This window comes from Gadus macrocephalus, chromosome 15 (assembly GCF_031168955.1).
Source record: "Gadus macrocephalus chromosome 15, ASM3116895v1".
NCBI lineage: Eukaryota > Metazoa > Chordata > Actinopteri > Gadiformes > Gadidae > Gadus > Gadus macrocephalus.
This window is the reverse complement of record NC_082396.1, coordinates 15,273,891-15,289,972: the sequence shown is the minus strand read 5'-3', so window position 1 is coordinate 15,289,972 and position 16,082 is coordinate 15,273,891. Positions and strand designations below refer to the sequence as shown.

Sequence of the window (16,082 nt, the reverse complement as noted above, 5' to 3'; positions counted from 1 at the left end):
TCGGGACTCCTCCACTGTTGCCTGAACTCTCCAAACTTTGAGTGGTATTCCTGTCCTCGCCTTGCAGGGGGATTGCGTGGTGACGGAACAATCCACAACAGCCGACATGGGACAGAACGGCCCCGTGTTCACCAGCTAGATAACAGCTATGGTGACAGGTCCTCCTGGCACTAGGATTTTATTGTCCCCTTTTAAAGTACACTTCTTTTGACATGAGTTGGTGTTGTGTCAGGGTGTCATCTCATTGTATAGTGGTGGTGTGTTTTTATGTCGACCTGTCCAGATAATCATATTTCCCCAATTGTTTTTGTACGTATTTCTTTAAATACATAGTGAGCACTTAATACAAGTTTATTTTAAACAAATACCCCTCTGCTCTATAATACACCCTACCATTTGGATTACACACTAATAATGATCAGGGGAACACATGTGTGTAGCGAAGGACCCGTTCCTCTGCACCAATCGCAGTGAACCTCACCAACCAAGGTTTATACAGCGGGCCAGAGTAGACTCACTACAGCACCGAGTACTGAACTCATTAAGAGCTGGATACCATTGAACTCCACCCCACTGAAGTGATCTCAACAATGATGGTGCTCGCACAGGAAGCGAGGGAGAGAGCCAAACGGGTGAATTGGCGGTATGCAGCCTTGAAAGTCTGCGCCGCTGCTCATCTCATTGCAGCTACTCTTCAATTTGGTAAAAAAGCAGCTCCAGGAGTCCTTAAATGGACCGCTTATGCACCACTGGAGCATGTTAGACTCTCGACAAACAGTGCCGTCTGGACGAGGAGAGGAAATATGCAAACTGTTGAAATGTGTTGAAGTATTTGTGAACAGGGCTTTCAGATTTGATCAGAGCAAAGAGACAGCTTATGAATGTGTTGATGGTGTATGTCTGTGAAAGACACATATCAAAGTGGAACATGGAAGAGGAGAGTGTGGATAAACAACTTATGTGTGAGAGACTAAGATGCACATATGTGATGTCTAATTCATAAGCTGCCTTTTATATAAACTGACATGTAATTCACTTTCTTATGTCCATTTTATTGAGACACACTTTTTCATTCAGATCTATTTCAACAAACACTCACCTTGCATGTGCTGTGCTTGATCGTTTGATGGGGAAAATGACAGCAACATTTGTAATGTCAGAAATAACTAAGCCATTCGGTTGCAGAGTATTACCCAAGATACAAAGTTAGGTGGATAAAAGTGTTTATTATTCGATGGTAACTGCGTGAATACAGCTCAGCTATTGTTTATTTGCCCTTTAATCGCAAATACCTCTATAATGCCTATATCTCTACATACACTCACTCTGCTCTCTATAATACATCTGATGCAAATCAAACTGCCCCTTCAGATGACCTTATCAAGAGATTCAGCAGGATAAAATCGCAGTTGGCACCATGCAAATATTATATTGGTTTAGTTTTGAGGATGATAACCAGGCCTAACCTCCCAAGCTCCATATATGTCCTCTTTATATGAGAAGGGCTTCTGAAAAGGACAGGAAGAAAAAAGATACAGGTCACATTGCCCTAGCATGCAATGTTTGAATGGGATAATGTCAATGTTGTATATTTTATTAATAATAATAATAATAATAATAATAATAATCATAATACATTTTATTTAAAAAGTGCCTTTCAAGGTACCCAAGGACACTGTACAAATAAAGTGCATACACTCAATAACAACACATGATCAGATAACACTGACAATATGCACTTACTACACACAGGTGTACAGGACAGACAACGACACTGGCTGGGTATATTTAAAGATGTAGCGATGAAAACAAATAAAACAGGAGAAATTAAAAAGAGTTTGTGAAAGTTGAATCAGGAGGTGGAAAGGAAAGCTGAACTAAATAGATATGTTTTTAACAGAGTTTTAAAAGTAGATATTGTTGTTCTTTGGCGCACAATCACTTTTAATACAACGCCTAATAGAACACTCCAATTTGTTGTTTTATTAGCTCATCTTTTTTATTAAAGACGTTTACGAGATAATACATGAACACACTTAAAGTGGTATCAGCATTAACATCGATTATGGAAGGTGATAAAGTGCTTAAGAACAAACCTTGAATTGAGTTCTTAGACAGATTCTGCAAGATCATTAACGAACAAAATACACACATTTTCACAGTACAATTACAGACCATGACTATACAACAATTTCTGCTCTGTAATTTACAACATATTGGTGCTTGTTTATTTATTATGTATTATACGTATAATATTAGTTTGTTATCGTTTAATCTGGCAATGTTGTGCATGCTGGAGTCCTCGTCCTCGACCTCGATGTGGCTTCAGGCTGTATCCCTCTCCAGTCACTTGCAGTGGCCGCAGAGCATGACCGAGGATGTCACCTCCTGAAATAATTCAAGCGGCCATCACCAGGCCAATGTGTTGTGACAGGTTTGGATGCAAGGGAGAAAAATGTAGCGAGAGACAGAGAGACAGAGTGATGAAGAGAGCGCGAGAGAGTGGGAGAGATAGACTGCGAAAGCCGAAATGAGCGGTGCGTTCACACTTCATCGTCATCCGATGGCCTCTCTGCGAGCCTTCCCGCTGAGGAGAAAACAAACAGGCTGAGGAAGTGAAATGGACAAACACACGCGCTTGCGTGCACCTGTCCGGTCGCGGCTGCGGCGGTAGGCTGGATGGACAGGTGTCGTAGCGTCCTCCTCCTCGAGCACAGCCCCACGTGAGCTAGGCCTTCACCCCAGTCTCTGCTCGTGTGGAAGCGGAGCAAAACAACTCGGTTAAAAGCAGGTGCTCATTAGCACGGCACCACCGTGAATATCATTATTTCAGGCCAATCATACTGATGAACCTGCAATGCACACACACACACACACACACACACGCACGCACACACACACACACACACACACATCCCCACACCCCTGCCTAAAGAATTTGCTCTCCTGCTGTGACGGAGTAAATATTCATGGCGTTGGCCCACCACTGTGCTGTTGGGTTAAATGAGGCATGGGGAGGGGATGATGCTCCCTGGCTGTCCGCCTCCCTGACCCAGGACTTGTCTTTGAGAAGTGTTGATGGTGCCCGTAGCCTTAATGAGACTCTGGCAGCTGTGGATGCTGAATGTGTGTGTGTGTGTGTGTGATGATTTGTGTGTGTGTGTGTGTGTGTGTGTGTGTGTGTGTGTGTGTGTGTGTGTGTGTGTGTGTGCGTGCGTGTGTGCGTGTGTGTGTAAATCCAAGTTCTTATTACTTATTTTATGCAGTTGCCAATGTCACTCATTTGCAGAGAAGTCATGATCTCATTTTTAAAAAGCTTTAGGGTCAACTATGGCAGACATGCTTTCCTTCTCTCTATCTCACTCTGTTTCTCTATCTCTCTCTCTCTCTCTCTCTCTCTCTCTCTCCCCCCCTCCTCCTCCCTCCCTCTATCTCCCTCTTGTTTAACTCACAAGCTGTCCAACCACCAACCACGGAGACCCTTGCAGAGTCGGTGCCCCCGACTGGGTTCTGTCTGACTGTGTGCTGTGTGTGCTTGAGGCTCGCCCGAGATTGGACCGGTGTATGGTGTGGTGTGGTTTATGGGCGGTGGGGGCCACATGACGAATCAATTAATGACCCTAGATAAGGATTCTTCCTGTGCACCGCTTGCTCGGACCCCCTGACACGTTTGGGTGGCTTCGATGATCACCCTGCGCGACACGCGGGGGCGTGTGCAGCCGACCCTCCGCGAGACGCCCACTCACAACGCAGGGGGTGATTCATTGCCTCGTTAATGGAGGAACGCGTGAGGGGCTGTTATGATTGGGCATTACCACATAGGGGCACATAGGCCACATGCTGGGCGTGGCAGTGCTGGTGGTGGTAGTGGAGCCAGGCTGTTGATTCTACTGCTGCTGGAGGTGCTGGGGTGAAAGTAGGTTGGAGTGGGCGCCTGGTTGCTGGTTGTGCTTATGATTTATTATTTAGTCTTGCTACACATTGCTGCAATGTGTGCAGCGGTAAAATGTGGTGTGTGTGTATGTGAGTGTGCAGGGAAAGGTGTGTCTGTTGTGTTTGTGTGTGCACGCGTGTGTGTGTCTAGGTCAGTGTTCGTGTGCTTGTGTGTATGTGTGACTGTATGTCTGTGTGTGCGGGCCTATGGCTATCAGCAGTATGTCCATCAGCATGTTTTATTTGGTTTAGAGAAAGAGTGGATACATAGAGTATACCTGAGACTCCATGCTCTGCCATACTGATCCATAACCCTATGTGTCGGCTGGCTGTCAGCCCGATGCTGAAAACACTGAGAACTTACCCCCGGGGGACCTCCCTGCAACTCCTCCGTCACACTCAACACAAGGCTGGTGAAAAAGAAAAACAAGGATTTCTCCACCCCATAAAATAACCAAGGAGATGTTGTTATTTCACGTATGCTTTTCGGGGGACCTGGAGTGAAAAAAAACACTAGCAAAGCAGAAAAAACAAGGCAGGGTGTTTGACAGACACATATTTTCCCTGGCTAAAACGATTTACTTCACTTTTGTTCTGCAGGGAATCATGGAAAGCGATGATTTGTTGTCGTACACCCTGCCTATATGTTTCCTGGAAACGTCTGGAGACGAGACGGCCCCATTTGTAGTGCTAAAGACCCAGGCGACGCACTGGTGACCTGGGGGGAATCACACAGAGCATCGTAACTCTGGGGAGGCGGCAGGCGCTGCTGTCACCGACCACAGCATCCTGTCTGACTCTTCCCCTGCCTGGTCTCTCTCTCTTGAGGCTGGGAGTTGTGTGCATCATGTACTCTGTCTTGGTAGCGAGATGCTTATTATCGGTTGGCGGTATGGGCCTTATACACCTAGCTCCCATCTTGGTGGGTTTCATCTTGCTAGCTTGGTGGTGGAATAGACTGTAGAACCCTGTATTCAGATTAGATCCAAGATGGCCTCCGGTGAATGAGGCCAATGAGGCCAACCTTCGACTGAGGCAATCTTGATTCCATCTTGCTAGCTTGGTGGTGGATCAGAATGTAGAACCCTAAAGTTCCACCACCCAGCTAGGGTGGTGGCCTCAAAGATGGCCCCAGGTGGAACTGAAGGCAGGCTTCAGTTCCAACAACCAGCTAGCGTTTAGATCCAGGATGGCCTCCGGTGATAAGGCCCATGATGTCGACTGTACCAATGGTCTCATGACTGATGGTCAAGTGTCTCATTTGCCTGTCAGAGCCGGAGGCATGCACTCCAGGAGCCAAGGCATTGAATGCATAATGCAGTGCTGTGTATGCACAGCTGGGGCGCATACTCGTATTCAAAGGTCACAAGGTGACGAGACATCCCTTAGGCCCACTTATACTTTGCTTTAAAGAGAGAGAGACGTGGAAAGCTACGAGTGGGCAGATTCTAAATGAGAGAGCTAATAATTTTCGACGGTTGGATATGAAAATGTTCCAAAACATGTAATTAGTAAGTAGTGACAGCCATGCCAATTGAAGGTTTTATATGATGGCTTTTAGAGGAAAATTACAGAGCATGTACTCTCTCCAATATCAGCTTGTATTAGTACATCAATTCATCGTTCATTTAGCTGTATTTAAAAGTGACCTTTTTAAATAAGAATTTGCTTGTGTTTATCGAGGTTAGCCTCGTCATAAATCAATGCTGGCCCGGTCTTGTCGGCCACGTTCATGCTGATTGTTTAGATTGAGTTTCCTGTCCCTTCATATCCATTCTCACTTCCCGATAATGGATAGTGTCACATCACTCATATGACATGTCTGGCAAGAGTCAAAAGAGTCAAAAGTCACCGTGGAACCGCATTTGGTTTGGAATAATCATTGAACAAGATGATTTAAAGAGAGATTTTAGTTTGTTATTGGATGGGAGAAACTGGTCATTAGCGGTGCCTTAACTATGTCTAATCCTACACCAATTTTCACAAAACTGGCTTTTTTCTTCATTTTTCTGCCCATAAATATTGATGGAGAAATTGGCGGAGGAATAAGCGTGCTCGCTCGTGATTCAAAGCCATTAAGGCAATTCTTTACAAGTTATTCATTTCACAGAGCTGTCATTCTGGCCCAAAGTAACATGTAATTTATGCTAGTGCACTGAATACAGGGGGAGGGGAGGGGGGATATGCCAAGGCTTCTTTCATGAATCAAAAATATTAAAAAATCCATTTACTCAAATTTGATCAGAACCGATCATCTATGATTTGAGCCAGCACTTTGATAAATACAAATCCTCTGAACTCTGAGCATGGCTGGTGATTCTTTGGATTGACATAGTAATGTGTTGGCTGGTTTCATTGGCAAATTTACAAATAGCATCGATCAAATGAAAGACAGTTCCAGGAAATAGTAAGAAAATTATTATTTGACATATGTATTTTATTAATATAAACTATGTGTTATTGTTCATATTGATAAGATTCATACTCCATTCAGGAGTTGTATTCGATAACTCAGTCTGCAAACAGTAGGCCAAATGATTTTCATGATGCAGACTCATTTTGCCTTCATACATGTCTCTGGTGACCCACTATTTGTGCTGCTTTGAGCTTTGTTATCACTCAGACAACATTAGGCTTTCTTGAAATGCCTTTAATTTGCTCAAGGTAACGTGACATTCTGGTCAAATTGACTTCACACACCTTGTGTCCTTTAGGGACATTGCATAAATTGGAGCCATTTTCAATGAGTGGATATTTAATTATATCGTTTCATGCTGGTAGCAAAGCTCTCTAGTTCCCTTCAAGAGGAATTGAGAGCACACATCTCTTCAATGGTCAGTAGTTTTAATTTTTTTTTTTTAAAGAACACTTTACAGTTCAGGATGCAGTGGGAGTAACCAATGCAATATGGTTTACACAAACTTGATTAAATAACTATAACAAGGACACTGTAACGTGAAGTTTACACTTTTTTTCTCCTATCTTTGTTCCTACACTGCTGTTACCGTGTCATACGTGTGAGTTAATTTGCTATATGACAATGATTTGGAGTCGACACAGATTATGAAGCCAACCTTCGTAGAATGTATTTAGCATTTATATCACCTTAGAAAGAAAATTAAAGACATACGTTTACGCTGAAGGTGACCATATATATATGGACACCTTGTTTTGTATAGAATAAAAACTCGCAAGGCAACGCTGATTGGGGTCAAAAAGGCACGGTAATAGGAACGAAAAGACGAGGACAGACGAGAATCAACAATGCCGTGGCGTCCGAGAGGTGCACGTCCGTGAATGCAATCAACAACGCCTTCTGAGCGCGTAGCGCTTGTGTTATGATATCCGACGATCCCGCCTGGAGCTTTATAATGGATAAAAGCAGCTTGACTTTGCGTCGTCTTTCACACTGGGCAGATAGCGCTAATTTGTGCTGCTGGCCGGCGGTTGCGGCTTCATCATTCACTGTTTGGTGGGAGGGCAGCCCCCCCCTCTACGCACACGCTGCTGCGCAGCTCCTCACAAACAACAAGGCTGACATCGCCGCTATTCATCTCTGCTAATTAAATCGGACAATGCGTTAGTCACAGTTATGCGTGCTATCAATCATACAGTAGGGCTACGGGAACGGAGGGTGGACGGAAAGACGCTTCATGGAGTGTGTGTGTGTGTGTGTGTGTGTGTGTGTGTGTGTGTGTGTGTGTGTGTGTGTGTGTGTGTGTGTGTGTGTGTGTGTGTGTGCGCGTGCGTGCGTGCGATCCTCAGGGGTCACACCCGGCTAATGTTGTCTGCTGCTGTGTTGTGTTGAGAATACTGCCGAGCAGGGCCGTCGATAAGGGGTGAAAGGTGATGACGATTCAGGGGTCCCACAGCCCAGGGGGGGCCCACAAAAAAAAGAAAAAAAAAATTCTTTTATTTTAAAATAATATATCACCAGCCCATAGTACTACCATAGTACCCCCCCCCCCCCCGTCAACAATTGTTCTCCCCGGTCAACAATTGCTCCTTTCACCCCCCCCCCCCCCCCCCCGTCAACAATTCAGTGCAGGGGGGCCCATCAGTAAATCTTGTCTAGGGGCCCAGGAATTGTAGCAACGGCCCTGCTGCCGAGTCAGGGATCAAGAGGACCGCTCCACCATCAGATAACCAAAACCGCATCATGAAATGCATAGGATAGTGGAAAGTAATTCTTTGAATGGCTCCTCAGGAATATACTTAAATAGTAATAGTATTTTTGCGTTATTCAACTTCAACTTTTCCAACGGTCCATTTAAATACTGTTTACATCAAATAAACATTTACAATGATGTTATACAAGTCTCTCCAGGCACTTTACTCTGTTCATTCAACCGGCAGGTTTTTAAATTAGTTTCCAACATGGAAAACAAATGTATTTGTATATATATATATATATATATATATATATATATATATATGTATATATAAAGTCATGAAGTCTTTCCACATTTAAGACATTTTAGACATAGCCACATTTGGATGCAAATGCATCTGGGTGGTCTATTTATATCAGAGCTTGTTAAGTGTGCAATCAGAGAAAGTTTGATTCTTGGCGAAAGGGTCCTCTTTGATTCCAGCTCACCGCATGGCTCTGACGAGCCCGCTGCGAGCGCTCCAACGACTTTGCAAACTTTCCCCCCCATGTTGCTCGGTAACTTCCTCAATTTGTTGATAGAACTGCTCGGGAATGTAAGACATGATGCTATGGACGCCATACTGCAGATGTAGCAATACATCATCTACATTAGCGTCTACATTTAAATGATACTGACACACACCATTTTATTGTCTATTATGTTTTTAAGGACTAAGATGGCATGAAATTTGAAACATCAAATCTTCATCCGCCATCATTAAGCAAAGAGCAATACAAGAGTTGAGTGTGTGTGTGTGTGTGTGTGTGTGTGTGTGTGTGTGTGTGTGTGTGTGTGTGTGTGTGTGTGTGTGTGTGTGTGTGTGTGTGTGTGTGTGTGCGTGTGTGTGTGTGTGTGTGTGTGTGTGTGTGTGCGTGCGTGCGTGCGTATCATTGTGTGTGGGTGTGTGGTTGTGTGAGTGTGTGTGAGTGTGTGTCACCCGTTCCCACAGCACTGGGCCACGGGGGCAGCGATGGGGAGGCAGGGCGGGGCACAGGGCCCACGCAGTGGAGCGTCTCCTTTTCATTAAACATCACAACCAATTGTCCCGTTACTCAGAGTTCCTCCCGCGTCCTGGAGCTCCCCGATCGGCGCCCTTATCGCAGGCAGGGCGGGCCTCCAATAGAAGAGGAGTCAGTCAAACAGAGCGATAGGCCCTGCCTAGTGTTTCACATTGTTTTCCCGCCTGTCTGCCGAACGAGAGAACTCACAGGAATCCTACTGAGCTCGTCGATGATGGATTGCTGTCTCGCCGAAGACCGACGCGCATACAAACATTGCCCGCTCTCAGAGGGCCACACAAACAAAGAGACATGACACACACGCACGCACTCACACATAAACAGAAAAAGTAGAACGCATACAGACCAAATGAAATATCAATCAGGACAAAACACTCAGTGGTAGAATCTGGTTCCGTTCACAACGTAAACAGGGTTGTTTAATGTTTGCATCCCTGCACTGTCAAGTGGTTATAAGATCAGACAAGTTAAGTCCAAGTCATCGTAAGAAAATACAATCAATCATTAAAATGAACAATATAAGTCTACTTTTTACATTGCCATCACTCCTATTAATTAGATTCCCTTTTTCTTCTTCCTTAAAGACCAAACAAATGGAACATTTTTAAGCATCGATGCTATTTGCTACACAACAGTGGGAGAAACAGCCTTGGCTGGGAAACAAGAACAGTCTGTGCTGGCCAAGCTAATTTCTTGAAGCATCAGCATGTATCAGGGGCTCCACAGCCAAGTGATAGGGAAGATAACGGGTAGGATTTAACTCCTGGTGTAAAACACTCGACACATCCACAGGAAACTCATTTAGAAATGAGAGGTTATCTGAGCAGTAGCAATTGCACTATGGCAGAGTGTGAGACATAGGGCCCTATCTTGCACCCAGCGCAATTGACTTTCTACACCAACAAATGTTTTATTGCTAGTTTGCACCAGGCGCAAATCTGATTTACCCCCGCAGTCAACTCGCGCCATTAAACTTGCGGCATGAGGCGTGTCGGCGAAAAGCAGAGGCGGGTTCCGGCGCAAATGACATGGTGCTATCTTACAGATCGATAAAGCAGTTGCGCAATTGACCAGAAAAATCCCGGTTTAAGTGCCCTAGCGGATAGCGCAGTTGGTGTTGCTATTTTGACGTGCCAAGGCAGGTCGGAACTAGCCTGGAGCCTGTACTACGAACCTCGATTAGAGGGTTAGCAAGGTATGTTGAGCTCAAAGCCTGGGTTAGCTGGACCACGAAAGTCGAGCTCTTTAAACGTCGCTGTATCACCATGGTGACTTATGCTCGCAACCAAACCTGGTCGGAAGCAGGTTCTACCCGGAGATCGGCTACGCAGCTTCGTAGCCCCTCCTCCGACAATGGCGTCACCATTTGTGGGCGTTCCCGTGGACCCCGGCGCACTTATCGTACAGGCGTCTCTCCGGAGACAGAGGGTTTTTCGGGAGAGAACCGATCCCTTGGCATTGTCTGAAGATAATCTTTATGAGAGATGAGAGAAATAGACAGATTCTCATCAGAGGGTATTCGTTATTTCATCGTCCTTGTTGGACCGTATGTAGGCAATGCTACACAAAGAAGCCGTGCACTTACTGTTGCGCAGTGCGTCTGTGTTTCAAGTTCAAAGGTGGCCCCATGTTCAACGTAGGCTACATTAACCTTGGATAGTCAAGTGCCGTGTTGTCCATTATCCCTTACATAACTGCTATGTCAGTGACACAATTAGGCCTTGGCATTTTTTTTTCTACAAATTCATATTATAGCTGTGAGAATTGTTAAGAAAAATCACCTCCATAGTCGCCCTGGAGTCACAGGCCGACAGAGTCTCCTGCAAGAATCAGGGAAACCTATTATAGGACATTCTTTCCAAAAATGTAACATTTAGAAGAATACGTGACCCTTTGCTTTTATAGTTATACCTCTGATTGGAGATTGATTGTCGGCGGCTCCTCCAAAATAATGTTTGTACCTTCAACTAAAAATGACACAATTAATTTACACTCAATCATTTCACATTTGATTATCAAGACAAATATCTATGTCCATTGCCAATACATGAATACAGACTCATTACAAACGCCTTGGATGTCGAGGCAGTGGGGTCAGAGGACATCCCCCCTTCCACTCCTACCATCATCGGCCGACCTTCGTTATTGGCGAGAGCCAGCTCCATAAGTGGTGAAGGGCGGTGGAGCGGTCCCCCTCCCAGTCGTATTAATTCGGGTTTCTTTTTATTTGCTACATCAACATGAGATTAAAGGTTGGAAGCTAGGCCATTGCAAATCATAGGCTAGATTCACCTGAAATTATTCAAATGGATGCTTACAACTTACCACATTGAATAATATTTTTATATTTATTTTTGACTTGGCCCCATGTTCGTGGCACCACATATATGGGGGTAAAAGGCATGATATTTTTTAGACAATATGCAGAATTACGAATTAACACAGGCGGCTATTTTTTGCCAGCATGCCACCCTAGCCATATTATGGGCAACCGTGTACCCCTTGGCTGTGGTTTGGACTTTGAATCCTCGTAGGAATTCATGATAATACACTGCTCATCTTGGGTGAAATACACCGCTCTCGCTCGATTCATTTTGCATAAGGGTGAGTCAAATAACGCGATAAACGCCCCTTTTATGTGAACGCGCATTGAACCTAAAGCGGAAAACCTGGTTCAACTAATTGAATCTAAAGTGAGCGTCGTGGTACCATTTAACTCTGATTGCGAGTTGCGTCTCTGTCGAGCCAGGTTTTCCCAAGAAAGCCTGGGTATGTTCAGCGATGTTCGTGATATAACTGCTCAATTGACAAACGATCACTCACTTGAAGGCGGGTGTCTGTAGAAGTTTTAAAATGATTTGATCTGCCCAGTGCCACTCTGGATCTGCCATAACCAATCGCGTAGCGTTTGGTCGTGACGTATGTACTGCGACGGGACTGGCCGGAAACTACGTTGCTCGCATGCGCAGGCTGTACACAAACTTTTCCCGAACCCGGCGGGGAGAAGCGCCACAACGTCATGGCCATAAACAAAACTCAGCAAAGCTTGTTCTTGCTCCGGCTTTGATTGATCGATTTTCGGCAGCGATCCCACAACAGACCGAATAGCTTCTCTCGTATCCTTCTCCATTGTCTTCCTCTGACTACAACTGAAACTGGCGCACGACCTAGACGTCATCGTTCTCAGCCACTCCCTCTGTTCGCTGATTGGACCGCCAGAAATCTGGCTTCCAAGGAACTCATTCATATGAAGCAGACCCGGACCTAGTACTGAAGTGAAACGAAAATGTAGCGGAAGTAGGTAGGTGGGCGGTGCTAGGCTAGGTCGGAACTGTAACATAAGCTTACACACAAGTAGGCTATACACAACACAAACATGCAAACAATTAGCCTGATTTAAATATTATGATGTCAACGATTGTTCATATGTGTGAAACATCACACATATGACATATATTTTTTTCCATAGGGGCTGCATGAATGAACACTGTAGTAGGCTATTCCATGCGTTAAAATAATAATAACAACAATAATAAACTCAAGCAGTGTATATCCCAGCCTTGAGTGAGTGTTATAAAGAATAAATGAACACGGGTGATGCTTGGCGCGCGTCTGTGCAGTCATCTGTTTTAACACACGCAAACTACACACGTAACGCATAACACAGTCCATGGCAATGTATATTACCTGGGGGACACATGCATATGATGAACAAGATGTCTGATGTCTGGTAACAAACAATGTTTGTTACCCACCAATGTATCCATGGACATGCCCCCCCCCTATCTCAAAGAACTAATCAACCAACAAAGCACAACACGCTCCCTCCGCTCCACTCGCTCCAACCTCCTTCACGTATCGAAAACTAAACGTAGGACCATGGGAGATAGGGCCTTCATTGCAGCCGCCCCACGCCTGTGGAACGCCCTCCCTGACACCTTGAGGGCACCACAATCCACTGATTGTTTTAACATTTATTTTTAAGAAAACCTTTGGCTCCCACTCTAAGATGTTTTTAAACCCCTTTTTATTTTTGTTTTAAAGAATATATATATATATATATATATATATATATATATATATATATATATATATATAAAAAAAACACTGCTTTTAACCTGTAGCCCTTTGAGATATTCGGATGGAAAGGGCACTATAAATAAAATGTATTTATTTATTTATGTATTGCCGCATTTCATTAAATATACCCACAGTTGCGGCCACAGGACCACATATCATATGTGTTTAGTTCTCTTTGCCGAAATTTACATGACGACTCAGTGTTTCTGAAGTTGTAGAAGAAAACAATTTTCCACGTGTGAATTAGGCCATATTACCGAGCCATTTGAAGTTTGAAATTCATGTGGTCATCTGTCTCAGGGGAGACTGCAAACGCGGTGTCAAAATATCAAATTGTCAGGTTCAAATGCGCTCATGGCTCTTAAAGGGGATGGGATATGGCACTCTCATTGATTTATTTCCTGTTACGCCCAAAACACACCTACGGGTAAACAGAACCACCCATTTTAGATTTGCGTCGGGCGCAAGAGTAATTTTTCTGCCGGTATAATAGCAACAGAGCCAGAGATCCGCCCCCAAAGCTACTTCCATTTTGCGCTTCTCACATGCGGTCAGACCGTTGAAATAGGGCACATGAACAGAAACGCACAAATACACACACACACACACACACACACACACACACACACACACACACACACACGCACACACAAGAATATGTGTCCACACACACACACACCTTCAAGGGGCTGCTGTTTGCTGGGATTTCTCTCCCAGTTGACAGGTAGCTGGGATGACAGTGGGCCTAAGACAGGTCCGCACATAGATGAAATGGAGATAATTGGTAATAGGCGCGGCCTATATGGCTGAGAGAAGACTGTATATCGCCAAGGGGGAATGGCTTGTAGGGCTGAGCAAAGCAAGGCTCTACATCACTAGGGGGGGTTGTTGCAATGAGGGCCAGAGGTCCAGATGTCCGACCGGCCTCCCCATGACATTATGTCTCAAGTTCCTCTGGCCGCTTTTTAATTTTTATGTCTGTTCATTTGCCTCTCCCTTTGAAGCAATCAATGTTGTGCAATCAGCTGAAGGTCAGCTGATAGACTAGTCACAGAGGAGAAAGGCAGGGGGGGAAGAGAGAGAGAGAGAGAGAGAGAGAGAGAGAGAGAGAGAGAGAGAGAGAGAGAGAGAGAGAGAGGGGGGGTCCAGAGAAAGAGTAAAACAAAAAGATTGAAGTGGCAAAGTGAGAGTGAATTGAACAAACCAAAAAATAATATTCAACGAACAGTGCATTGGAATGTGGACATTACAACAGGTCTCACATCTTGGCAGGATCCTGCTTTGTATTCTCGTCAGGAATGAGAACCAGAGAATGCACATCTGATGTCACTTATCCCATCATAATAATAGTGTCATGGTGTCCCTTTCCCCTCTCAGTGGCTCTTTAAATGCAGGTCCATCTCACAGCAAGGGGACAAAACCCCCCCGCTACTTACTTCAGCCATCAAGCACAGAGTGACAACAGGATCTCTTTAATATTTCACTAATTGAGGTTCCTGAGTGCTCAGCCATCATCTTCCTCCACCAGCCAGGAGAGAGTTCACCGGAGAGTGGTGACTGACATTGACTGCTTGACCTCAGTGTTAGTTTATCCTTGAGGAGATTCAGATTATACATAATGCCTTTTTCTTAACCGTTACCGAGTGACCTACAGCTGACTTTGATCAGGAAGTGCCATCAGGGCTAGATGTGTGTGCTTGTGTGTGTATGTGTGTGCTTGTGTGTGTATGTGTATGTGTATTTGTGCATATGTGTGCGTATTTGTATGTGTATGTGTGTGTGTGTGTGTGTGTGTGTGTGTGTGTGTGTGTGCGTGTGTATGTGTGTGTATGTGTATGTGTGCGTATGTGTGTGTGTGTGCGTATTTGTATGTGTATGTGTGTGTGTGTGTGTGTGTGTGTGTGTGTGTATGTGTGTGTGTGTGTGGGTGTATTTGTGTGTGTGTGTGTATGTGTGTGTGTGTGTGTGTGTGTGTATGTGTGTGCTTGTGTGTGTGTGTGTGTGTGTGTGTGTGTATGTGTGTGTGTTTATGTGTGTGTGTGTGTGTGTGTGTGTGTGTGTGTGTATGTGTGTGTATGTGTATGTGTGCGTATGTGTATGTGTGTGTGTTTATGTGTGTGTGTGCGTGTGTGTGTGTGTGTGTGTGTGTGTGTGTGTGTGTGTGTGTGTGTATCTGTGTGTGCGTGTGTGTGTGTTTGCATGTGTGTGTGTGTGTGTGTGTGTGTGTGTGTGTGTGTGTGCTTAAAGTGTCTCTTAAAGTGACCTTTTTCTCTTCACTGATCTTTCACTCAACATATGAGTGCTAACCGATTTTAAACCGGGGGGCACTCTGACTGCTCATCTTCGTTTTAGTTACTTGTTTATTCATCCCTGTCCCAATTTTTTTTTTTGCGCTTTATTTTCATCAACCCTCCTTCGCCAAGCCCTCACCAAGCACACGCAAAACCCTCACTAAGCTGTCAGACGGTCACAGAGTAAGTACTTGAACCATGCTGCATTGGTAGTGGAAGTCCTTCTTTTAGCTGTTAGCCAGTAGCCCTGACACTGATGTCAGTCTGCTAGCAACTAGCTTTTGAGCCGTGGTACATCAGCTTGAAGGCACTTCCTTTTAGATAATCTTGCTAGAATACTGCTAGTTCTCTTACTACTACTACTAAAAGTCATTATTATATCTTGCCGAACCCAATGGAATGATTTGTTGTGGAAGTATCATCCAACCTAACTAATGGTATCAGGTTATAAGGTCTAGAAATTATTTATTGTGTGCGTTAATAACACCATTTGTCACCATTAAAGCTGAAGTATCCAGCGCAATTTATGGTGTTTTTAGGTTGCTTGGCTTCTTGGATACCTGCCAAGCAAAGAAATAATGTTACAGCAGAAACAAAAGGAGATG

At 44.5% G+C, this 16,082-nt stretch overlaps 1 long non-coding RNA gene across 1 annotated transcript; it reads right to left on the bottom strand.

Annotated features, from left to right (window-relative positions):
• Positions 1-10,618: 10,618 nt before the first annotated feature.
• Positions 10,619-11,262, bottom strand: LOC132472749 (uncharacterized). The gene is made up of 3 exons (XR_009529171.1): positions 11,166-11,262; positions 11,018-11,073; positions 10,619-10,926 (listed from the first exon to the last, which is right to left on the bottom strand). It is a non-coding gene; the product is annotated as an uncharacterized LOC132472749 (long non-coding RNA).
• Positions 11,263-16,082: the final 4,820 nt, after the last annotated feature.